The 26,074-nt window shown below is 44.3% G+C and overlaps 1 protein-coding gene and 1 long non-coding RNA gene across 2 annotated transcripts in view; both read left to right on the top strand.

Moving 5' to 3' along the window:
• LOC141368955 (uncharacterized) overlaps nucleotides 1–26,074 on the top strand; it is a 246,497-nt gene that overhangs the window by 61,897 nt on the left and 158,526 nt on the right. The window lies entirely within an intron of this gene.
• On the top strand, nucleotides 586–4,709 carry LOC141368947 (uncharacterized). Its single transcript, XR_012372360.1, has 2 exons — nucleotides 586–3,711; nucleotides 3,804–4,709. It is a non-coding gene; the product is annotated as an uncharacterized lncRNA (long non-coding RNA).

The raw sequence follows: 26,074 nt of genomic DNA, 5'->3' as shown, positions 1-26,074 counted from the left end.
GGTTTACATGGAAATCTAATCTTTTTGTTTGTTAAAAAAACAACAGCATCCAACCAACAACAAGAATAGCAGATTAAACAGTGTGGTTAGATGCCCTATTGGCTTTGTTTTGGCAAAATTTGTCCTGTGGTAAAACTAATTGAATAAGCCTGTGCTATGCCCACAAAGTCAAAATGGCATTTTCTTATCTGTGACTTCAGGTACTATTTGTACTGATGATTGATATGTACTAAAATTTGATATGTGTTATTTGTGTTTTGATAGATGTTTTGTCTTAATATGCTACATTAAAAGTACTGTATTTTTTATTCGGGCTACTTGCATTCATTTCGGGCCACCAAAAACTGAAGAGTGCCTGCCCGAACGGCTACCAGGGATTTTTAAATTTTGCGAGCCCTGCCATGAATACAGCAAATTAAATTAATGTACATGTGACAAAAAAAGGCTGTTTATTATTCTGGCCGGTAAAAAATGTGTTTGGCTGGTGGATTTTTTCATCTACCAGTCCCCATGGCAGGTGGGCCAAAAAGTTAATTTCAGACCCTGCTTTAATGGAACTGATTTGTAGGTTTTTTGTGGTGTTGAGGTAGGAGATGAACGATGTAATTGTGAGCAGTGAGAAATCTGGGAATGGAAGATTAAAAATTAAATGAAAGGTTTTAAAACATCTCCAGGCTGTTAGATATGATTGGAGAGTTCTGATGGAAAAGGCTTGGAAAATTGAATTTAGAGAAGCGTCGAGTAATGTTCTCAAGGAATGGTTTACGGGAAGATTAATTCCGAATAGTGAGGTACTGGCGTTGGGTTGGGGTCCGCTTCTGGAGCCAGCTGCCTGAATTTCTGAAAAGCAAAGCGTGAGAGAGAGTCAGCGATTTGATTTTTTTGATCCAGGAACATGTTTAGCTGTTATAATAAATTGATCGCAAGCTGCGATCCAAATGAGGCGTCCTAATAATGGCATCATTGCGGGTGCGTGAGAGCGGGTTTTATTAATACAATGCACGGTTGCTTCATTGTCGCAGTAAACGATGATGTTATTTGTGGACCATTCTTTTCCCCATAGAAATGCTGCGGCTACGAGCGGATACAGTTCAAACAATGCTGAGGAGGCTGGGAAATGGATTTTGTCTAGAAGCTGCGGTGGCCAGGTGGACGCGAACCAACAGCCTTGGTAAAAACCCCCGAAGCCAATGGAGGGAGCTGCGTCGGTGTACAGTTGGATGTCGGTTGGAAGAGATACTAAAGTCTTGTAAAAGAAAGATAAACCGTTCCATTGTTTCAGGAAAGTTATCCATAATTTTAGCTCCTCACATCATGAATTGGTTAGAGATATTCGGTCTTCTAGCATGACAACGGAGGATGCGAGGGAGAGAAGATGTGAGATGAAAGGGCGTCCTTGCGGGATTATGCGCATTGCGAAATTTAGGTGGCCGAGCAGAGAAACAAGTTCGCGCTTAGAGCAATTTGGGCTATCTAGTAACGTTGATGAGACCAGAATTATTCTGTCGATTTTTTTCTTTGGGTAAAGAAGCTTGAAATTTAACGGTATCCAGATTGATGCCTAAAAATTCCATTGACGTATCTGGGCCACTGGTTTTTTCCTGGGCAATGGGAACACCGAGCTCGGAAAAAACGTTTTGTACTGTAGTGAGATGCATTGCTGGGATGGCATCGGGAGGCGATATGATTAAGAAATCGTCGAGCAGGTGAATGAGGTAGGGAATTGCGTAATTGTTAGAGATAATCCAGCAAATTGCTTCTGATAGCATGTCAAAAATCTTAGGGCTGCTTTTGCAGCCGAAGGTTAGGCGGACGGCGAAGTAATATTTTTCGTGCCATCGGACGCCAAATAAATGCCACCAATCTGGGTGGATGGGCAAAACTTTAAAAGCTGAAGTAATGTCGACTTTAGCGAGCCAAGCGCCACGGCCGGCGTTTTTTATTAATGAAATTGCTTGGTCGATATTGTGGTAGTGGAGAGAGAATTCATCTAGCGGGATGAGGCTGTTTATGCTTGGAAACGGAGAATTATGCGGGGCTGAGAGGTCGATTATTAGGCGTTTTTTTGCGGAAAATTTCCTTGTAGCTACTCCAATAGGGCTGATGCGATAAAATTCGAAAGGGGGGTTGTCGAAAGGTCCGATCATAAAACCTGAATTAACTTCTTTATTGATCAGGTTATCTACAGTGTCTGGTTCGATTAGAGCAGATTGAAGATTGTCACAAATCATATTTTGTGAGGGGATGCTTTCTAGACCTGGTTCGAAACCGTGCTCGAGGCCAGACAGCAGATATTTAGTAAATTCAGGATCAGGATGCTGAGATAATTCTAAGGACAAACGTAAAATATTCACAGGAGTCGATAAGTAGTTTTTAGATTTTTTATTTGTATTTCTCTTCACAGGGCATATGGTGCGGGCGTGAGCGCCGCTGCAATAATTGCAGATGTGAAGGAACCGACAGCGTTGTCTTTGGCAGCCGCCCGTATTAAAATGGTTTCAGACCTGCTGTCTTGATGAAAAGGCGGAGGACCTTCTTGAGGGGTCGAAGTTTGTCGTGGCTGGCCGTGGAACGTAGCTGGTTGATTTTTCGTTAGGAACTGGTGGAATGGAAGGATTTACCTGAGGGCATGATGTGGTGGAATGGGCGAGTGATCTACAGACTGCACATGAAATGTTTTGGACGCCTAAGAAGATTTTATTATGGAGATCAGTGTACAGCGCGCCCCAATACGGGCACTGATTCCATTGGGTTATACGGAAGGCACATTTAGCTGCAAACAGCTTGTGGTGGGTATGAAAATGTGATCCCCCATAGGATAAGGCGAGCTCCGCCACTATCGCAAGGTAATCGTTGAGCTTGCGCCTCCTATGGGGAAAAACAGCGCAGATGACTTCTGTATATCTGGAGAAAGCTATGCAGAATTCTGAAAATGACAAAATTCGTGATGATGTGGTGTTTTGGTTTTTTAGGGTGAATGAAAAATCGCCACAATTGATTAGGCGATTGGAATCAGATGGGGGAAGAAGAGAGAGAAGAGAAGACAGATCTATGTCCGCACCTGATAGGATCTGCGCTCTGATGTTGCTGGCTACGGGGGGCGGATCTGAAGCGATAGCGTTAGAAGGAGGCGGCATCTGGGTAGCTGTGAACAGGGAAAAGGGCGATTTTGTCTGAGGAATCGAATTTTGTGGAATACAGTCCGGCGTAGAAAACTGAGGTGGTCTTGTGCTCGCTGCTGCTGATGGAGTTTGGGAAGCGAACGGGAAGGAGAGAGTGTGTTGAGGTGGAAAGTAGATGGGCTGGGCTTGCGCCGCTAGTGGAGGCATCATCGCACTACCACTTGCGGTAGGCCCTGGCTGAGGAAAAGTGTTAAGGGTAGCTTCATGAGAAGGACCGGCTAAAACTGTCCTCGCTCGCGGCTCTGGCGGAGGCAGCATCACGACAGGAGCCGCGGGCCGCGGCTGTTTAGTGGCAACAGTTCGCGCCTGCCCCGCCAGCGGAGGCAGCCTCACGCTAGCGGAGCGACGGTTACTGCTGGTGGCTGGTAAATTCGGGCGAGGAGTGCTGGAAGCCCCCGCTGAATGCTGTGGAGCAGCGGGTTGCGGTGTAGCGGGTATTAAGTCTGGGGATCGTCCCAGGCTTGCTGGGGGCTCGTTACTCTTACCTGGAGGTCGACGGAGTTTTGATCTTACAGTGGAATCCTGAGAGGTAGGTGGATTAGCATTATTTGTCTTCCTCGTGGCTTTTTTGCCGACTTTCGATGGTGATGGGGTTTTAAAGGGTATGTTTGTTGATTGCAGGTTTGAGAATAATTCATATAATTCAGCCTTGTTCATTCTTCTTGGGTAATGGATGTCCGCGTTAGTTAGTGCTTGCCTCAGACCTTGCACCGTCCATTTCCCTATTGCTGGAATGGTTGGCTGGGCCAGTGAATATGGTGAAGAGGGTGAATTGCGTCTCGTCGGTGGCGGTGAACGCTTTCTCTTCCTCTTTGGAGTATGAGTATCAGCGCGGATAAGCTGGCGACCGCGCACTGGAGTTGGAGACTCGTCGAAGTTGTCTACTGGAGTAGAGGCGTTGGATGGCGTGGCTGGCACGGATAAAGCCTCCTGTGAATAGAGGGATTCGTCATCCGACGGATAAAGTTCGATCTCTGACATGGTGATGTTTACACAAACCAATTCTGAAAGATGCGAAGGATTTCGGTGAGTTTAACTGTGGTTTATATATGGCTTGCTTTCGAGCTGATTGTGTGTATTGTTGATTACTGATTGAAAGCGGCTGTGCTATAGACCCCTTCAAGGTTTGTAAACATTGAATGATTATCGGGTGCGCGCGCAGCACGGGGTCGAACTGTTCATACCATTTAGGCTTTATAATTTAATCTAACAGTGCTGAAAAATGATGACTTACCTCAAATGAAGTGAGCACTACAAACACAAGCCTCTTTGATCTTTGCATTGTCCCAGTCTGCACGTTAATTGCTTGCAGACGCAGATGTTGTATTTTTTTGTTTTTGAGATTCTGCATGAATCGCGAAAACTTAACGGAAGACCTCGTGCGATTTTCACAGCCCACGACGTAAGTAGGCATTTTTGACGATACCGAATAATACGCAACTCAATCAGCTGTAATGACTTTTCTGACCCCGACATGCGCAGTGGGAACAGCCTGTGACGTGAACCGTGAAGGGGTCTATTGACTACTGATTGAAAACAGCTAAAGTCACTTAGGTATTTTATTTGACGTGTTCCTCCCGAACTTTGTTAATAAAACATAATTTAACCCATTGGAGCCATGTGGATTACATGTGAACAAATGTCTTTGTTTAAAAGATGACCATGGTGTATATCTCGGATTGCTTAACGGCAAGTAAATAATGTGGTAACGGTTACATTTGTATTTGTTTGCAGTATTTTAAAATCATCAACTTACCTCAATGAAACGTTACTCCAAAAGGACTCCAAAAGACAAACTTTTCGCGGCGTGTGATGGTCAAACTATGAAAATCATTTAAATTTTACCTCCGTAACGCATGTGTAAATATAGGTGGCTGGTCACGTAACTTCCGGTTCCTTTGGTAGGCAGGGTAAACCCTCTTACGTGTCTTACGTGTGCAACCAAGTATTGCGAGGGCGAATTGTTATGAAAGTGTTACCCTTCTTACGTGTGTTACGGGTGCAACAAAGTATTGTGAGAGCGAATTGTTATGAAAGTGTTATGTTAAAAGGGATTTTGATTGGCTCTCGCTGTACTTTAGTGGAATTCCGAACAGGGCTGTGCAGCGCTTCACGAATCAAACTCCTTAAAACAAGCACACAACACTTCAAAACAAACATGGAAATATTTACAATTTTTTACAAAAACACACCAAACCAAAACTCTCCACAGGAGATGCATTTTTAACCTGGTCTCACCTAATTTGGGTGAGACCAGGATAAAATTCTCCCCAGGGGATGCATCTTTACCCTGGTCTCAGCGTCTTCAAGGCTGAGATATTTCGGACAAGCCGGACAGCAGCGGGGAGGGCGGGGCAACCGGCAGCGGGGAGGGCGGGGCAACCAGCTCCTCGTGGGCAACCAGCTCCCAGTCCGGGGCAGCCAGCTCCCAGTCCGGGGCAGCCAGCTCCCAGTCCGGGGCGACCAGCTCCTCCACCGTGGCTCCGGGGACTTCGCGCACGACTGAAAGACAGAGAAACAGACATCAAATTAAGACTTTGGTCGCTCGAGGGTTCGCAGCGTTTTCGTTGTTAAACTCGTGACCTACCATGCATGTCCCCGTGGAGCGCTCCGTCCGACATGTTGGATGGAAGCGGGGAGGGCGTGGATACCACCTCCTCCTCTGCGGCTCCAAGTACTTCACACACGACTGAAAGACAGAGAAACAGACATCAAATTAAGCCTTTGGTCGCTCGAGGGTTCGCAGCGTTTTCGTTGTTAAACTCGTGACCTACTATGCATGTCCCCGTGGAGCGCTCCGTCCGTCAGGGCGGAAAAAAACATGGAGGGTGCGTTTTCCAGCTCCTCCTGTGGGGGTGTGGGGACATCATGCACGACTGAAAGACAGAGAAACAGACATCAAATTAAGTCTTCGGTTTGCTCATGAGTTCGCAGCGTTTTCGTTTTTAAACTCGTGACCTACCATGCAGGGCCTCGTGGAGCGCTTCACCCAAAAAGTAAGATGTTAGCGGGGAGGGCGCGGCTACCAGCTGCTCCTCTTGCTCTGCAGGGACATCGTGCACGACTGAAAGACAGAGAAACAGACATCAAATTTAGCCTTTGGTCGTTCGAGAGTTTGCGGCGTTTTCGTTGTTAAACTCGTGACCTACCATGCATGTCCCCGTGGAGCGCTTCGTCCAACAGGTCGGACGGAAGTGGGGAGGGCGCGGCTACCAGCTGCTCCTCTGGGACTGCGACAGAGGAACAGACATCAAATGTAGCCTTTGGTCGCTCGAGAGTTTGCGGCGTTGTCGTTGTTAAACTCGTGACCTACCATGCAGGGCCTCGTGGAGCGCTTCTGCTAAAATGTCAGACCGAAGCGGGGATGGCGCGGCTACCAGCTGCTCCTCTAGGACTGAAAGACAGAAGTACAGACATCAAATTTGGCATTTGGTCGCTCGAGTCAACGCAATGATTTCAGAGTTCGTGAAACTCGCGAACGGACACTTACTCGGCAGAGATGGTACATCTTCCTGGATGGGTGGCCTGACAGAGAGCATCAATTTCCGGATTTCCGAGAGAATCGAATGCTTCACTGCCAGGTCACCCTCCTCCATTGCCTGCTGGTCTGCCGGCTGGTCTGCCAGCTGGTCTGCCGGCTGGTCTGCCGGCTGGTCTGCCATCTCCAGCCCCACATCATCCCACTGTGTTGCCAGAGGCACGATAGGGTTTGTGGCTGACAGGGCCTGAAGCCTGGCTTTTGTTGCCTCTTGCCTCAGTCTCTTGAGCATCTGGGCCCTCTGCTTTTCCTGAAACAATTGTTGAAATTTATGACATCATGACGATTTTACTCATAACATCTCACAAAAGCCTCTCGGTCAGGTCACTTACCTTGAGGTCTTTGTGCCCCACCCTCATGTGCACCTCAACATGGCGCATCTTTTTGTTGCATACAAGGATAGGCATATTGTCAATACGCACCTTGCCCCGTATCATGTTTATTATGAGCCTCCGCTCAGTCATATTTAGCACATTGTGCTTAAAACGAAGGTGCTGGCTTATGCTTTTAAGCCTGAGCTGACACAATGCACATGTAACCTCCATCTGAAAAAATAAAAAAATTAACAGTAATGAAAAGTTTTAAAGCAGTCACAGACCGAAATCCACACGAATAAGCACTATAACTGACTTGTTATTAGCATGCAAACTTTAAATAATTATAATAAAAAGTTTTAAATTACTGAACTGACAGCTCTGTTAAATTCAATAGAATAGAAAACAGGCTGATTTCAATCATTTTTGGTCCTTTAGATAAAGTTAAAGCTTTCAGGGGTTTATTGTAATGTTTATAGTTGCAAACAGCGATGTAAACAAACACATCTGCCTAATTTAAGTTGTTTCTACATTGATATTGAAAACAAATGATGATTTAAAGTTTTAAAGGGAAACTTCACCCATTTGCATTAAGCTTTGTACCGTTAGAACCCCAGTCATGTTTTTGAATGGTCGTGCACCATTCCCTCAGTTTCCCCTGAGAGGGGAGAAATACTTATTTCAGTGAGGCACTTCCTTCTTTCAATGATGTAAAAATCGTCATTTTGAAAGAAGGAAATCCTGTATCTCTATTGAGTGTGAAAGACTACAGACACTCATTCCTCATTTTTCCAAGGTGGGGGCTATGGGTGGGACCCACTTGCGCTTCAGACCAATTACAGATAAGTGGGTGGGACTTACGAAAATATACGAACACAGACCGAACAAAAACGATCAGCCGCCATCTTTATGCTAAGCTAAGCTAAACAGAAGTTGTGGAGCAAGCCGAATTCATGTTACAATAACAGTGGAAGTTAATCAATATTACATGGAAGAGGGTGATTTTACAAGCGTGATGCTCTAATCCGCTGTGCATTGCACCTTTATGAGCCACAATACTGCAAAGAGCTGAGGCAGATGTAGGAACAGAAGCCCAAGGAGTAGGCCGGAGCCTGGGCGTCGGCTGGGTAGAGGAGCCCGGTGAAGAAGCAGCAACCATCGGCCTCTGCTGCGTAGAGAAGCTTGTACAGACTACTGTCTCTATTCTCGCTGTGTGCTTGCTTTATTACATTTCTGCATCAGATAAGGATATGGACGTTTGTTTGGTGAAGGTTTCTATGCAAGAGAGGAACTTTGCGCGCGTTTGGAACGTTTATTTCACGGACATGTTTCGGTTTACGAGCAGACGCGCTGCGGAGTATATAAGCTTGGACGGACTCGCGCCGTTTGCATTCGGTTTAACATTTCTGTATCATAAAAGGATATGAACGTTTGATTTGTGAATTATTAAGTCTGGACGCGTGCTTATTTTAAAGACGTGTTTCGGTTTACGAGCACAAGCTCCAAGAGCTGAGGCAGCGCGTATGTGGAGATATTATGCAGGGGACGCGTTTGTGTGGAGGAGGATGGAGGGATAAACGGACGTCTAACTAAAGTGAGTGTTTATATTTTCTTTGTTATACTAACGTGGCATTTATGTACACAATAGCATATCTGAGCGGTGTTTTATATGTCTGTATTGTGAGAGCAGTGAGGCCAATAATAACACAAATGTAATTACAGTAAACAAGAGACAAAAAGAAAATTGGTAAAACTAAATAAACATTTAAAATGCATACCCTTTTTTAACTACTTGAAAAGACATTTGTACCGCGGATCTGAAACCGCACGTTACTGTTTGAATAAGACTTTGCTACACACCAGACCAGAGTGTTATTGTGTGTAACACAATGTAACATCACGTTTAAAAGTAAATCATGATTGGTGTCTGTCAGATACAGTGGTGATGGCTATTTTCTTTGTTTTACTAACGTGGCATTTATGTACATAATAGCATGTCTGAGCTGTGTTCCGATTAATGGGAGTGGCTTGCAGAGCTGTGCATTGTGGTGCATAGTGGCAGTTGTAGTTTTTCATACAAATGTGCTCTAAAGTCACATTTTGTCTTTTCTCTGTCAAATAGGCACAAAATTCTACATTTATGTTACATTTTGACTACAAATATGACTCACTTTCCATAAAGATTAATGTTCCTATCGGTGAAATTGCCCTTTAAAGCAGTCAGAATGAAATCCAAACGAATGAGCACTATAACTGACTTGTTATTACGATGCAAACTTTAAATAATTATAATAAAAAGTTTTAAATTACTGAACTGACAGCTCTGGAAAAATCACAAAAAAAACAGGTGGAATTCAATCATTTTGGTCCTTTAGATAAAGTTAAAGGTCTCAGGGGTTAATTGTAATGTTTGTAGTTGCAAACAGCGATGTAAACAAGCATAGCTGCTAACTAAGTAGTTTCTGCATTGACACTGACAATAAATTAAAAGTTTTAAATCAGTCACAGAATGAAATTCAAACCAGTAAGCAGTATAATTGACTGATTGAAATAATTTTTGTTCGTTTAGATAAAGTTAAATGTCTCAGGGGTTTATTGTAATGTTTGTTGTTGCAAACCAGCGATGTAAACAAGCACATCTGCCTAATTCAAGTTGTTTCTACATTGATATTGAGAAGAAATGATGATTTAAAGTTTTAAAGCAGTCAGAATGAAATCCAAACGAATGAGCACTACAACTGACTTGTTATTACGATGCAAACTATAAATAATTATAATAAAACGTTTTAAATTACTGAACTGACAGCTTTGTTAAAATCACAACAGAAAACAGGCGGAATTCAATCTTTTTGGTCTTTTAGATAAAGTTAAAGGTCTCAGGGGTTAATTGTAATGTTTGTAGTTGCAAACAGCGATGTAAACAAGCATAGCTGCTAACTAAGTCGTTTCTGCATTGACACTGACAATAAATTAAAAGTTTTAAATCAGTCACAGAATGAAATCCAAACCAGTAAGCAGTATAATTGACGGATTTAAATAATTTTCGGGCCTTTAGATAAAGTTAAAGGTCTCAGGGGTTAATTATAATGCTTGTTGTGGCAAACCAGCGGAGTTAACAAGCATAGCCGCTAACTGTTGTCTAATTAAAGTCATTTCTGCATTGACACTGACAAGAAAGATGATTAATAGTTTTAAAAGAGTAAACTGACGTTTCTGTCAGCATTGCAATAAACAAAGACTGAAACCCAGTGAGGTAAATAAGCATAAATGTAGACAACATCTTAATACTTACATTCAATGGATGCTCTTCACAGGATGCCAAGTTATAATAAAAGTGTGTATAAGAGTATAGGGTAAAATGATAAATATAATTTTAATAAAATCACAATATAATTAACAAATTACTATAAAAAAAGTAATTCCTATAATAATGTATGCTAGGCAGTCAAACCAATAATAATCAATTAAAAATCCAATAATAATCAATAAAAAATATTATTGGATTAAAAAACAGCCGACATGGCACATTATGTCCCTGAGTATTTTATTGCATATGGCGCGTTACGTCCAGGAACATTTTACTGCATTTAAAATACAGCGACATGGCGGGTTACGTCCCGGAACATTTTACTGCATTGAAAACAACAGTCGACATGGCGCGTCACGTCCCGGAAAATTTAGCTGCATTTGAAATATAGCGACATGGCGCGTTACGTCCCGGAACATTTTACTGCATTGAAAACAACAGTCGACATGGCGCGTCACGTCCCGGACCATTTTACTGCATTTAAAATACAGCGACATGGCGCGTTACGTCCCGGAACATTTTACTGCATTGAAAACAACAGTGGACGCGGTGCGTCACGTCCCGGAAAATTTTGCTGCATTTGAATTATAGCGACATGGCGCGTTACGTTCCGGAACATTTTACTGCATTGAAAGCAACAGTCGACACGGCGCGTCACGTCCCGGAAAATTTAGCCGCATTTAAAATATAGCGACATGGCGCGTTACGTCCCGGAACATTTTACTGCATTGAAAACAGCAATCGACACAGCGCGTCACATGACGGAAAATTTTGCCGCTTTTAAAATATAGCGACATGGCGCGTTACGTCCCGAGAACATTTTACTGCATTGAAAACAACAGTCGACATGGCGCGTCACGTACAATAACATTTTGCTCGTTACGACCCGGAACATTTAGAGGCATGGAAAACACTGCCGACATGGCGCATCACGTACCGGAACATTTCGCGGTATGGAATAAAACAGCCGGCACGGTGCGTTACGTACTGAAAGTTTGACATTGCCGACATGGCGCGTTACATCAAGGAGCATGTTATAACATTAAACACGCTTAAATGTGAGGAGTAGTAAATATAGGATACATGTTGTCACATAAAAATGATTGATGGTGCCCTTTGACCTTAGGGGAGGGGCTAACCTTTTGACCCTAGGGGAGGGGGGTGCCCTTTGACCTCAGGGGAGGGGCCCTTTGACCTCAGGGGAGGGGCCCTTTGACCTCAGGGGAGGGGCTGACCTCTGACCTCTGAGGGAGGGGCTGACCTTTGACCTGCGAGGGAGGGGTGACCTTTGACCGGACCACCCACGTCGTGAACCTTTGACCTCCGGGGAGGGGGTAACCTTTGACCGGACCTCCCACGTCGTGAACTTTTGAACCGACCGCCCACGCCGCTCTGAACTTTTGAACCGACCGCCCACGCCGCTCTGAACTTTTAACCGGACCGCCCACATCCCGTTGAACTTTTAACCGGTACGCCCACGTCACGTTGACATGTTTACGTCCGGGGTTATCTCCGGGGCGCGTTAAATCATGTCCTCCTACGATAAAACAATAAAAACAGTGTTTACACAAGTGGTCTTCATTAAACACATTCCATGCTCCCATCATAATTTATATAAGGTGGGGCATAATATGTCTAATTTTTTTTTATAAAGCTACGATTGAGTCTGTTTTGCGTTACGGAATTACCAATTGGTTTGGAAGTGTAACAATGAAAATGAGAGCCCAGATAAGCAATTTAGTTAAGGTAGCAGGGAAAATCATGGGTGTACGGACACTAAACACTTTACAGGACATTTTTAAGAGGTCCTTGTTGCAGCAGGCAAATACAATTGTACTGGACCCCTCACATGTTTTGCATTCAGAGTATGTGTTGATGAACTCTGGAAGGCGATACAGGGTCCCATTATCAGGCATGGATTAACGCACGGGCCTACTGGGCACTTGCCCAGGGCACTGGGCCAGCAGGGGGCCCTGTCAAATTTACTGTGTCTATTATTTTCAAGTAAATATTTTAATTTTAATTTTATTTTCAGTAAAATTTGGTTAAATATCGAGGAATAATGTGAATTTTTTTTGCAGTTGCAAAGTATTAACTAGTAAATAAATCAAATAAATAATTTTAATTTATTGCTGCGCTGTTGAAAGGGACATCTAGAGGCGAGTGAAAAGCATTGCGTAATATAAAAGTCACGCGTAGAAGACGGTTACTCAAAAACCAAAACAAAAATCAGTTTAAAACCACAACCAAGTGGATCAATGATAAGAAAGCACAAAAGGACAGCTTTTCCTCACCATGCCAGTCAGCAATTGTGAAGGAGAATGTTCATTTTCTGGCAAGAGTAAAAAACGAACTAAGAAGCAAAATGTGTCAAGGACGTCTTTAATGACCATTGAATGCGATGTTGTGAGGGAACTGGATTTTGATGATGTGGTGGAAGCGTTTTCTCTGAGGAAATCGAGAAAGATACCCCTCAGCTAAGTTAAATTTAAACCAACTTTTTTGTTCTAAGTTAAGGGGCTGGACACACGAAGCTTTTACGCCCGCGGCCGGCGCATGTTTTCAATTGATTCCAATGGAAACTCTGCGTTTTTCAAATAAGCAAGCAGCTAGTGGGGTTTTTCCCGCGCTGAAAACCGGCGCTCGGGGTTTTATTCGCGCTCAGCGCTGAACGTCGAGAGTTCAAAAATATTCAACTTTGAGTGAAAAGCTCCGCTCGTCTATTTGGAGTATGTTGTACAGTATGTTGACAGATACTGGTGAGATATAAATAAACCAATTTGTGGTGTGAAAGTACAGAATATTGTGTGCATTCTCTCCCCGCGTATTAGTGCCATTGTTAATCCTGTATGATGGGGAATAGAGGCAGAGGCGAACCAACACTTGAGCCCTGTGCATACAGGTGCAACGCTGTTGCCCAAAAAATTGGTAAAGGGGGCCTTTGAGACATCTGTGCCCTGGGCACATCATCGCCATAATCCGTCCCTGCCCATTATGTAAGTATAATCGCTATAAACATTCTTTCGTCCCACAGTCGATAAAACTGCTTAATGAACAAGGGTGATGATAGGGTAGTGAATAGTGGTATTTTATTTTTTATTTTTTTTAAGGTAATTCAGGTGTTGATTTAGCAATATTTAAATGTACTCAATTAGGAATGTACTTTTTTTTTTTTTTTTTTAGAATGTGACTTTTTATATATTTAGTTTTAATTATGTATTTATTAAGGTAAAGTGTGTTATGTGTAATAGATGTATGTATGAATGTAGTTGTTGGGGAGGACTGATGTGCAGCAGTTCTCTCATCTAAGACAAATTTCTCCTAAGGGAGACAATAAATGGTACCTTGACCTTGACCTTGACCTAATAAAAGCCGGGAAAATCACAGTTACGAAAATCACAAACATGGATACCATGGATACGCCGTGCTGCTCGCTCAGTTCTCCGGTGAGTGAATGGCATATTGACTTGAATCATCTCGCCATGGCACCGAAAAAACCACGCAGGCATATCTGCCTGACAAAGTTTCTTCACGAAAATAAGAACATCGTCGCTGATGAAATTTTGCTAGAAAGTAGCATAGTAGTCGGTTACAAGTTTAACAAAGAGACTCGTACCGTAATACTCTACAGCGCTGAGAAAAAAAAGGTGAATATACACCAGGACTGGACTCGCGCATAGTTTTCAGTGACAAGGACTGGACATTGTTTTACAACAATGTCTGGAAGGATCTGCAAGATTGTCGCGAAGAACCGTTGTACATTGCAGAATGGGATGCCATAACTCCCAAAGGACGGTACAGAGTGGTGGGCGACCATTCTAAAAAGAGGCCGGGCGACTGCGTCTACTTTTTCTTCTGCAAAGACAACGCAAAGCTTCGCGAGCAGCTGGTGGGGGTTCTACCTGACGAGCACTACAGTCTCTATGAGATGCAATTTTTGTTCAAGTGGCGTGATCTTCATGGCATGGAAAACATTTTTTCAACCATAAACAAAATGTTCAAGTGGTGCGACATGTACGAAGGCTATTGCAAAGTTAAAGTACAGCTGTTCCACCCCGAGAAATGCTCACGTGGCCAATACTCTCTCGGGCCGTCTCCGCCCATTAACTACGCCCATTCGTCACGATCGTTATAAAGCAGTAGACAGGACCGCCTCCACCAACAATGTCTCAAGACAGCGATTCAGATAACATCCCCGGACCTTCTCTCTACATTGATGTTGACTCTTACAACGACAACGCTAACCAACACTTACCCGACGACGACCTTACTGAAGATTTCAGACGCCCATCAGAGGAGGGTCTGAGTCGCCTAAAAGAACTGAGCGCTAATGCCACCGATAACGCACTCGATAGCACAGATGGGTGCTTTACAGACGTCGGATTAAAAATCATTAAAGGAGTGATCGGAGTGCTGCTAAACCACCTTGTCAACAACAAGATCAAGCAAGAGTGTCTGGGGTGTGAGATAAACCACCCTAGTCAGCGTCAACATTCCTGTCTGTACGAACCGCCCTCATACTTTTTCGACTTGCACTTTGGAGAGTTTACAGACAAGCTGTTTCAACCCATCCTACATCCCATCGTCAACTACGTTCTACAGCGCAGCGGTCTAAAGGCTGATCCTCGGGCTATTCAAGGAGCCGCCGGAGCTATTCTCCACGAGTTAAAAGACGAGCCGAACATCATCTCGAAACTAGAAGAAATCTCAGAAAACCTGCAGGGCGACGACACAGACGCCCTAATTTTTGACATCGTTGATTTCTGGAAAACCAATACAGTTAAAGAGTGACCATCAAAACATGGGAAACTTCTGCAGACCGCGAATCATCATACCCTCTTTGTTTAAAGGGTATTACAGAAGGCAGCTGATGGACTTGATGCATAAGGCAATTGAGTCGAAAAATGATCCCGCCGCGGAAAGCGTTCGTCTTTCAAATTTCAAGGAAAAAATGGCAGCTGTGAGAGGACTGTCAAATTCATGGGACCGTATGAGTAACTTCTGCATTAAAGACCGAGTGTCAGTCTGTTCTAACCTCAGAAAAGTTTTGGACGTTGTGTGTAAATGTAGAGATGAGATGGGGATTACAGAAATCATGTGTATGTGTACATATGTATCGGAGGTCTGTCTGGCGCTGATTTCAAAAGATGAGAAACAGGATATTAGCAAAATTGTCGAAACTCTGGTCGACTACATGCTCGACCGAAACATGATGTCTTGCGTACATTTCCTCGACTGGCTGGATATAATATAAAGTCATATCAATGTTACCCTACATGTAACCATTTTTGTAATCACCATGTAACCCCTTTTATATACTTGTGTATCCATTTTTGTAATCACCATGTAACCCCTTTTATATACTTGTGTATCCATTTTTGTAATCACCATGTAACCCCTTTTATATACTTATGTAGCCATTTATTTTAAACACCTATGTAATCATTTATATTAGCGACTATCATATGTAACCATATTATGTAACCATTTAAATAAAGTCTGAAGCATAAAACCTTTGTCACCCATTCTTTTGCGGACGGGGAAAAAGCTAACATGGCAGAGCTCATGAAGAAAACATATTACACGCCGTCTAACCCCGGTTCGTTAGGAGGTAAAAAGCGTTTAAAAGATGCCGTTTTAAAGGACACGGGTGTTCGACTTACCGATCAACAGGTTTCAGAGTGGTTGTCAGGCGAGGACGCCTACACATTACATAGAACCGCTCCTATAAAATACAAACGGAATAGAGTCGTTGTTTATGGTGTGGATACACAGTTCCAGGCGGATCTCGTCGACATGTCGGCTTATTCCACGGAGAATGATAATATAAAATTTTTACTGACTTGTATAGACGTGTTTAGTAAATACGCATGGACGCGCGTGCTAAAGAATAAGAGCGGGCTGGAGGTTACTAAAGCCTTTGAATCTATACTCAAAGAGGGGCGAGTTCCACAGAAATTGCAGACGGACCAGGGCAAGGAATTTTTTAACAAGCATTTTCAAGATTTGATGAAAAAGCACGGTATTTACCATTTTGCTACCGCCACGGATTTGAAAGCGAGCGTCGTAGAAAGATTTAACAGGACATTGAAAAGCAGGATGTGGCGGCTTTTAACGGCCACTAATTCGCGTCGATACATAGATGTTTTACAAGACATCACGCAAGGATACAACACGGGTTATCACAGGAGTATTAAAATGCGACCGGTCGACGTCAATAAGGAAAACGAACCCCTGGTGTTTCAAAACCTGTACGCCGGTATGAAAAACGAGAAACGGTCGTTTAAATTTAAAGTAGGCGATGTCGTGAGAATTTCTAAAGTCAGAGGCACATTCGCCAAAGGTTACGAGCAGAACTACACAGAAGAATTTTTCACCGTGGCCGTATGCGTACCGAGACAGCCTCCGGTCTACAGACTTTCCGATTATGATGGAGAAATCATCGACGGTGTTTTTTACGAAGAAGAGCTACAAAAAATTATTGTGAGCAAAGACAAGTCGTTTAAGGTAGAAAAGATTTTAGGGGAGAAAAAACAAGGCCGAAATACGCTCGTTTTAGTCAAATGGTTAGGTTGGCCCGCTAAATTTAATAGCTACGTAGACAAAAAGGCCCTGGTGGACTTGCAGCCGTCTTAAAAACGCACCGATCACGAAACGCCGAGCCATTTGATCCAAAAGCTACCATGGACGACGACGGCTTCTACGTCACACTACCTTGCAACGCTTCTTTGTCAGTTTACCCCGACAATCGAATATCTAGCTACAGAACAAAACTAGCAACGCCTGTCGACTTGAAAGGACGATGGACGGTAGGATTGTGCGAGATTGAATATCCTAGAAGCTGGTACAACTTTAACCGGGATGACGCAGCTTTCACGCTAAACACGTACCCCGGCCGTAAGATGGATGCGACCCACAATCCCGACAGAAACCCTAAGGATGACCAACTATCGAGTTGGTTTGTTTCAAAGGTTTTAAATATACAGCCCGGGTACTACGGTAATGTTCAGACGGTGATTAAAGCGATCAATGCAGCGCTAACTACATCAGGGTTACTGACTCTCGATCATATAACAAACAAAGTTTATCTGTCGGCCAAGCCTAACGTTTCATTGACCTTCTACGGAAAGCTAGCCCATATTTTAGGTTTGATACCGAATGTTCCTTTAGGACGAGAAAACTACCATGAAAAAGCTGATTTTGAAAGAGACGTCCTGACGTATGCTCCTCATCAAACTGATATCCACGCCGGCTTTTACACAATTTACGTTTACACCGACATTATCGAATACCAGACCGTGGGAGACTCGCAAGTACCCCTTTTGAGATGCGTACATATTACGGGTAAAGACAAAGATTCCGTCAGTATCAGGTACGACAAACCTCACTACGTGTCGATCAACAAGTCGCTCATCACGGACATCACAGTCGAATTAAAGGACGACCAAAATCGCGAAATACCATTTTCTCACGGAAAAGTTGTCGTAAATTTGCACTTTAAACCGGCTAAACAATCTGGGCTTTGAAAATGAGCTATTACAATCATCACGCGATGAACGCGGACGATTACGTCGCCTATTACCGGGACCAAGCCGGTTCTGGACTACCAGGATACGCGGGAGGCGCCGTCATGTACGGCGCCGGTCTAGGTGGTCTTTTCAGAGGTTTGTTCAGAATGGCGGTTCCGCTGCTAAAAAAAGGATTCAGCATAGCAAAGCCTCACCTAAAAACGGCTGCTAAACACATAGTTTCGGACGTCGTCTCAAACGCTTTATCGAGCTTTCATACCGAAAAACCTCAAGACGGGTCCGGGCTGATGGTTATGGCACGCAAGCGACTGTATAAACCCCCGGGAGCGAGGAGGCGTGGTCATTCGATAAAGAAAACAAATAGCGGTCGGAAGAAACGCTCAGTAGCGCAAAGAAAGCGCAAGAAGCCTGCTAAACGAAGCGCGACGGTGAAGAGATCCCTAAAGACCATATTCTAACATGGCGTTACTGCACAACATGTCTGGAGAATGTATCAAGTCGGAGCTGGATATATTTACAGTTCCGCCGACGCAGACGTCTCTTGAGAAAAATGATTATTTAGAGGTTCCGCCTTTATCGGCTATATCAGACTCTGCGCCTCTGGAGTTTTTTATCGCCGGCACAGGTGAAGATTATCTGGATCTAAATAACACAATGCTCTTTCTCCGGCTTAAAATCACGAGACCTAACGGCGCCGACATCCCAGACCCCGCGCCTGTCGGGCTAATAAACTATGCAGGGGCGACCCTGTTCTCACAGCTGGATATAAGCCTCGGCGACCGATTGATCTCTCAGAGCTCGAGCACGTACCCTTACAGATGCATCATAGAGTGTCTCATGAACTACAGTAAAGATGCTCTGGAATCTCTTTTCACGCCCGGTCTGTTTTACAAGGACACCGCCGGTCACACCGACGTCCGCGACCCCGTAGGACGAAACAGGGGCCTGCTGAAGAGATCGTCTTTCACGCATGGCAGCCAAGCGGTAGAGCTGCTAGTACCTATTCACGCCGACATTTTCTTTCAGGAAAAATTACTGATAAACGGCGTCGATGTTAAAATACGCCTGATCAGGGGGGAAGGATGAATTCTGTCTGATGAGGAGCGATGACGTGGCCTACAAAGTAAAAATCTTGTCGGCCTCCCTATTTGTCAAGAAAGTAAGCGTGTCGCCAGCCGTCAGACTGGGTCACGCCCAGGCGCTGCTCAACACGACCGCCAAGTACCCTGTCGATAGAGTTTGTCTTAAAACCATCTCTCTGCCTGCAGGATCGCGTGTTTCGAATCAAGAAAATCTGTTTTTAGGAACGCTGCCGAAATCAATCATCCTGGGGATGGTTGATAACGACGCTTTTTCCGGATCTTACGATTAAAACCCATTCACTTTCAATCATTACGATTTGGAGTTCCTGGCCATCTATGCCGACGGTAAACAAATACCGTCAAAACCGCTGCAGCCGGATTTCGAATCGGGCTCCGCTGTGCGTGAATATTACCAACTGGTAATGTCCACGGGGCGACATCTGAAAAACCACGCTCTAGCGATCGATAGAGAGGATTTTCTGGGAGGATACTCGCTGTTTGCGTTTAATCTCACCCCCGACGAAGAGTGCAGTCAACATCTATCGCTGGTCAAGTCTGGGAACATCAGGCTGGAAGCGCGGTTTAAAAATCCACTACCCCGCACCATCACGATGATTATTTATGCAGTGTTTGATTCGATCATACAGATTTCAAACCGCAGGCAGGTCATGGTCGATTATTATTGAGCGAAATGAATACTTTACAACTCACGGCCATCATGGACATAATTTCATGTAACACACATTTCCTCGGAGTGCTCCCGTGCGATCAACTTCCCGAAAGGCCATTAAGGCTCTTACCCTCGATGGCTATAATCAACACTCACCCTTCGGAGTTGCCGGGCGAACACTGGCTGGCTGTTTATTTCGATCGAGAGGGATCAGCGTATTTTTTCGACAGCTTCGGAAATCCTCCCGAGGATGAACGTTTTCCATACACCATCAAAAACTTTTTAGCTCTCAACAGCGCCAATATATTATATTCGGGCAGACAAGTTCAAGATCTCACGACGGACGTTTGTGGACAGCACTGTGTGTTTTTTCTTTACCATTTAATCAGAGGTCGCGACTATAGCGACGTGATGAAGCTTTATAGCGACGATTATATTAAAAATGACAGAATGGTATCGCTTTTTGTGAAACGATTACGTAGGAATGAAAAATATGATAAGGACAAAATGAATATGTGTGTCCAGACTTGTAATTCTTTTGCATGCTTTTTCAATTAATGAGAATATGATGTATTTAAATAAAGACTCAAAGACATTCCATGTTTACTGTTTTTATTATAAAAATCTGCAATTGTACATTAAAATTCCATCCATGTTCTTCGGTCAATAGAAGGCGATTTAAACATTAATTCTGAAACATCTGATCGCGGCGTAGATGCGTGTAAACGCTTCATAGCTTTTTTAGAATGAGTTATCGGGGCTGTGGACCGCGAAGGCGTTCCTCTTAAGGAATGAATCGCACGTCTAACATGTTGACTCGGAACTGTAGAAAACGGAATGTTTAATTCGGCAAAGGCTTGTAGAAACTCGCTCCATCCCAACGGTCTTCGCTCGTCTCTGACCTTTTGGGGATTAGTAATGTTTTTTATCAAATCGAGCATGTGCGACCCCGGAATAGCACGTCCCTTAAACACAAACTCCCCCGATGTGTTCCACGCAGACAAATCTTTAGCTTTGGTCATTTTTTCTAATATGTACCGACTGTTTTTCACGCTTCTAGAGGGGACGTTCTTCACCACTTCGTCAGCAACAGAGTCCATCGCTGACTCTTCTTTGTCGTCTTTGCGATCGTCGATGGTACTGGTGGTTTGCGGTAAAGATAGCGTTAAAGCGGCGCTCTCTTGGTCCCCTTGTTTAACGACCGCTAAATACCTCGTCAGGATGTTGGAGTAAAGTTTGACTTTCTCATATTGATCCAAATCAGACCTTAGTAAAATGTTTCTTATGGAGGCGTCCAGATCATTTTCGACGACTTGCTGAATGTTCTCTCGAACGTTTTCCGATTTCAGCTTGTCCAACTGATGGCGTGGCACTAAATACATTTTCTCCGCATACTCCATAATCAGCCCGTTCTAGAAGCTATTAAGCTGGAAATAAAGGGCACCGCCACGCTGAGGAGAGGCAAAAGAAATCCGCCCTTCTGGTTCAAAACGCGCTTCTTGGCGGAAAGACTGATTTTTTTATCGGCTACCAATTTAATTTCCGCTTTTCTCTTTTTCAGCTTGCGATAGTCTTTGGGTTTAATCGGAATCGTGCCGTATAAGATGTTAAGAGCTACTTCGCACAGCGTTAAAATGAGCTCGTCGGACGCCGATTGTAAAATAAGTATCCTCTGTTTAGGCGTAGCCTTATGTAACAGCTTCAACAGCGGCAAATGTTTGCGGAGTCGAGCGGACATGCCGATCGATTACGGTCTTCTTTTTTTCGGGAGATAAACCACTTGGCTCTCGGAAAGCAATCCGGTTCTGAGACGATATTGCTCAGGAGTTTTCGCTTTATAGTCTATCAATAAATATCCAAAGGGTTGGCTGGTCGCGTCGTGATAACACTCCATAAAATATTTTGCATTACCGGGGTACATTTGACGACCCAGCACAGCTACTTGATTGGCATCGCGGGGGTTTTTAAACAGAATCAAATAATTGGTGTTCAAGCTGATGGTTCTACTGGATTTCCCTTGTGCAAATAAATTCTGGACGATATAAATAGCGCTGAGATTTCGATGGTGGACATACTGAGTAAAAACCTTTTGGACCTCCTTGTTTGCGCTAGCCTCGTCCATACAGTCGTCTAGCACGAGTAACGAATTCTGATCGTTCGGGAATAAATCATCATCATTCAGACTCTGTGGTATTCCTTCAACAAATTTAATGTTGTACATTTTAAGCAGTTCATCATACAGAGGTTGCCAACAATCGTACAAAAACACAATGCGGTTAATCTTCTTAGAAATCACATTAGTTGCATTTTCCAACAACAGTTTAACAAAAAAAGACTTTCCTGAATTGGAGGGTCCACTGACGATGCATGAGAAAGGGTGTTGGAGCCTGAAATCAAAATTAGAAGCCTCCCGCAGGCCCCTGTGTTCAGTACCCATACGGAAGGGTGCAGCCGTTTCCCAACAGTCTTCTTTTGTTATAAACGACTCTAAACCTTTTGACGACTGATTTGTTGTGCAGTGTGAGATGCTTTTTATCTCTCACAATGTTTTCAGTACGCGCCAGGAGGCAGCGCGAGTTATCGCGCGATTTAGCATAGCCGTCAACCAGATCAATCAGAGTGTCTAACCGGATCGTTTGAGAATTTTCTGCATTTAGGGTTATTCCTTTAGCCTTCATGGTTACCTTTCCTTTAGCGGTACGATAGCCGTAAGACTTTGGTCCGCTAGAACAGAACTCTGTTATGAAATCACCATCGTCCAATTCGTTCGTCAGCTCCCCCAGATAATCCCCCAGCGGTGGATCCCAGTCGCCATCCCTAGAAACGAATATAACGCTGTCTGTGTCGGAGTATAACAAACGATCGCCGAGTTTATCCATGAGTTCGTACAACTCCAGTCGCGCGTGAGCGGTCGTAAATGCCCCTACGAACACGTTAATGTCGTTTGTTTTGCACAAATCACCTTCGGGTTTTTGAAACTGAACGAGAGCTACGTCGTCCGAGACGAACGTGAAATATTTCAGCCCTGCGATTTCGTTGAAAACAATTCTGGTGAAATCTTCAGGCTTTTTCACGAGTAGTGTTTTGGGGAGGTTCTCGCGCATAGAAAAGCGTCCCCAAAGAGAGTTCAGCAGTAGTTTATTGATGGATCTCTGAGCGGGGTTGTAACTGATCTTTTCGGGGTCGAGACAAATCCCCTCTTTTTTGTAATAATCTCTAATGTACTTGGCTTTGTCCGCGTCCGTGACTACGTTTGAGGGGTAACCGGACGCTTGCTGTTTCAATTGCAAAAACGTTTTCACGTAATCACGAAACAGCGTATCAGAACGTTGGGGAAAATGCCAAACTTCGTCGATCCTAGCGATCACGTACCCCTTTTCGACGGCCTTCAAAAGCTCAATACTGACCCAGCTACCCGTGAGCGCCCTTTCTTCATCAGTGTGACTGCAGCACGACGTCTGATTTTCAGCATGAGCGCAAGTACGACACAGTGGAAAAAATAATTTCCCATTGCATCTATAAGGCAGTACGGGGTGCAGTAATTTACGGGGAGGGTACACGACGGCCTTGATAAGGCCGTAATAGTTTTCGATCGGCTCGAAATCGTTGAAAATGATTTCGGGGTGACCGATGGGGTAGGTTTTCGTAGACTGACAGAAGGGATACAAGCTGGTGAAATCGACGTAGCTTATTCTTTCTCCTTCCGCCGTTTTGTGATAGAGTTTGTAGGCGTTCGTTCGTCCGCCAAAGAGAGCGTCCCTGGGCTTCAGTCTCTCCGGAGCAGAGTAGGTACTCATAAATTCTTTTACCGAGGGATCGTCTCGTTTCATTTTGGTCCATTCGCACTCCCACATTACCTCGATTTTTAACCCGTACGCATTCTGCAGAATATCGACCTTTTCGTCAAACTGTCTCCTGAGAACGCCGTAGGGTACGGCCGACATGGGATGCGTGTAATGGGCTGGATAGCGGCACGGATGGCCGTGGAACAGGCAACCGGCATATTCGAAACCGTATCTCGTACCTTGGATTTCCACAAACCCGTCCAGGTAATATTTACCGATAGACACTTCACCGTGATTCAAGGCATGGTGAATGTCCAAGTTTCGAGTCTTTTTAACATACTCGAGCCATTCTATCGAAGCGTTCGAGTACGTCTTACTCTTTTGAACGTACGCGCTGTTGTGCGTAAGAGCCAACGTCTTACTGTCGAGATAATGCGTTTTAAACACGCCCATACAACAACTAGCCAGCGTTGTAAAGTTGAAGGGGTCGAGCTCGGTGCATGCGATGAACGCGTCGCGGTATTTCATGCAAGCTTCGCGTAATAAGACCACGTCGTTCACGCCGTACTCGTACAGCTCTTGTCTGAAGTCAAAGACTTTATCAGAGACGGTGGCGTACCACTCGTCAAACTTTGCCTGGTTTTGTCGGTCATGTTATCGTAGCCGTAAAACTTTTTATCAGGGTAGGGGCCTACATAACTCTCGTTTTCCACCCTGTTGAAATGATGGGGAAAGTACCCCTTTTCCATCGTAGTCAAGTTTAGCGCGGCAGGCATCTTAGACAAGGCCATGGGAATGAACGAGTAGCTGTCGATATATCTCTGGGCATACACTTCGTCGTACATGTAGATTAATTTGCACCCTTGCATGATGATGTCCAACGTGAGTCCCGCTTTGCAAAAATATTCCAAAATGAGAAAAGAATCGAATTTGGATGCGTAGTGGGCAATGAAAGTGTAGCCTTTGTATCGGCGTTGCCTGAAATTGTTGATTAGGTACGATACACAGTAGGGCCCTTCCGCTACAAATTTCTCACCTTGAAAAGTGATTGTGCATACAAAGTTGGCGACGTGTTTTCCGTTTTCGTAACGGGTTTCAAAATCGTAGAAGATGTACTTCTCGCTAGTATCTTTGGGATTTATAGGGCGTATAAAGCACTGGTGCATCCCCTCTACCCCGAGATCTTCGCCGCAATGGACGCATTGGAAAGGCTTGCATTTGTGATTATCTCTAGCGCCCGAAACATCGTAGCGTCTGTTGCACGATTTACAGTATTTTATCATATCGCACGGCACACGGTCTCTGCCCCGGGGTATTTTCTTGTGCGCTTTGTAACAGTAATCGGATTTGCAGAATCGCAAACAATCAGAGCAATGTACGGTTCTTTTAGGATGTTTGTAGCAATCGGGGTCGAAACACACGTTGCAGATCCGGCTACAGTGGTGAAGTTTAACGTCGTTGTACCCTTTATAGCAGAACTCGCATACGTAGCCGGTGCCGATGAACGCCTTTAGATTGAGAATCGTGTAAAAGTGTTCGTCGTATAAATAGAGGTGCAGCGTTTTTGGATGGGGTTCGCTCTGATTTGCAAATGTTTCTACCGGACCATCGGGCGTTCTGTAAAAAACGACTATTTTGACGTCGAAAATACCCTCAAACTTCGTTACGTCGCAAAGGCCGATCTTGTCTTGAATAGAGAACCCCGCGTCATTCTGAATCGCCGCGGCGCGTCTTTCCAGTTCGCTCTCAGGTAGTGCGGGATCGAGAAAATGTGCGAGACAGATAGAGAAGCATAAATTATTAGAGATATTCGTAGGACAAAACAAACTCGTCTTTTTTCTTTTGATCACCTGGTCAAGAGCCAAATCCGTGAGTTTGCGTCGAACACCCCCCTGTCTGTTCATTGCTATGGTAGCACCTATCTCGACCATATCATCACACAATAGTCGCTCGTCGCTCTGTAAAATTTTTTCAATTTGATCTGTAAATAACGCGACGTCGTAATTATTTCCCGGGTGTAAAATTGCCGATACGTCAGATTTGAGACTCGGACCTCTTAGTGTGAAATTGATCACGCTGTTGTCGCCTCCGATTTGTCTTGCCAATGTTACCATTTCGTTCATAGTGTCGTGCAGGCGTATGTGATACGATGCTAAATCTGTGGCTCTAATCTCTCTCAGATTCATGGATCTCTGCAGTTCCACGCTATTGAAACGAGGTCTCGGATAAACGTGAAAGTCGTTTACGGTTCCGCCATCTCGTATCAACGCTTCGATGTCGACTCTGCTCAGCGACGGTGTATCGGAAGGGGGCGTCTGTATCGGTTCGATAGCGTCTGTAGGTGTATCCGAGGTAGTTTCGATAGCGTCTGTAGATGTATCCGAGGTAGTAGATGGACCTGAGGTGTTTGGTAGCGCACCGCCATCTTGCTGTGTGTATGCGTAAAGTGTATTTAACAGTTCTTGTAGTTGAGGGTCCGAATCAAAATGGATGAATTGCTGCGACGACTCAGAATTCGGATAAGCATTTAACAATTGTTGTTGCGACCTACCGACCTCTTCAGACATTGCACCCTGTGACTGATCTGAAAGAGAATGACTGCTATGCGCAGCGTCTGAACAATTATCATTATTCATTGTACATTAATTTTCAGATGTTACAAAAAGT

The sequence above is a fragment of the Misgurnus anguillicaudatus genome, chromosome 12 (genome assembly GCF_027580225.2).
Source record: "Misgurnus anguillicaudatus chromosome 12, ASM2758022v2, whole genome shotgun sequence".
Classification (NCBI taxonomy): domain Eukaryota; kingdom Metazoa; phylum Chordata; class Actinopteri; order Cypriniformes; family Cobitidae; genus Misgurnus; species Misgurnus anguillicaudatus.
Note: the sequence above shows the minus strand (reverse complement) of the source record. Positions and strands in the feature narration are given on the sequence as shown.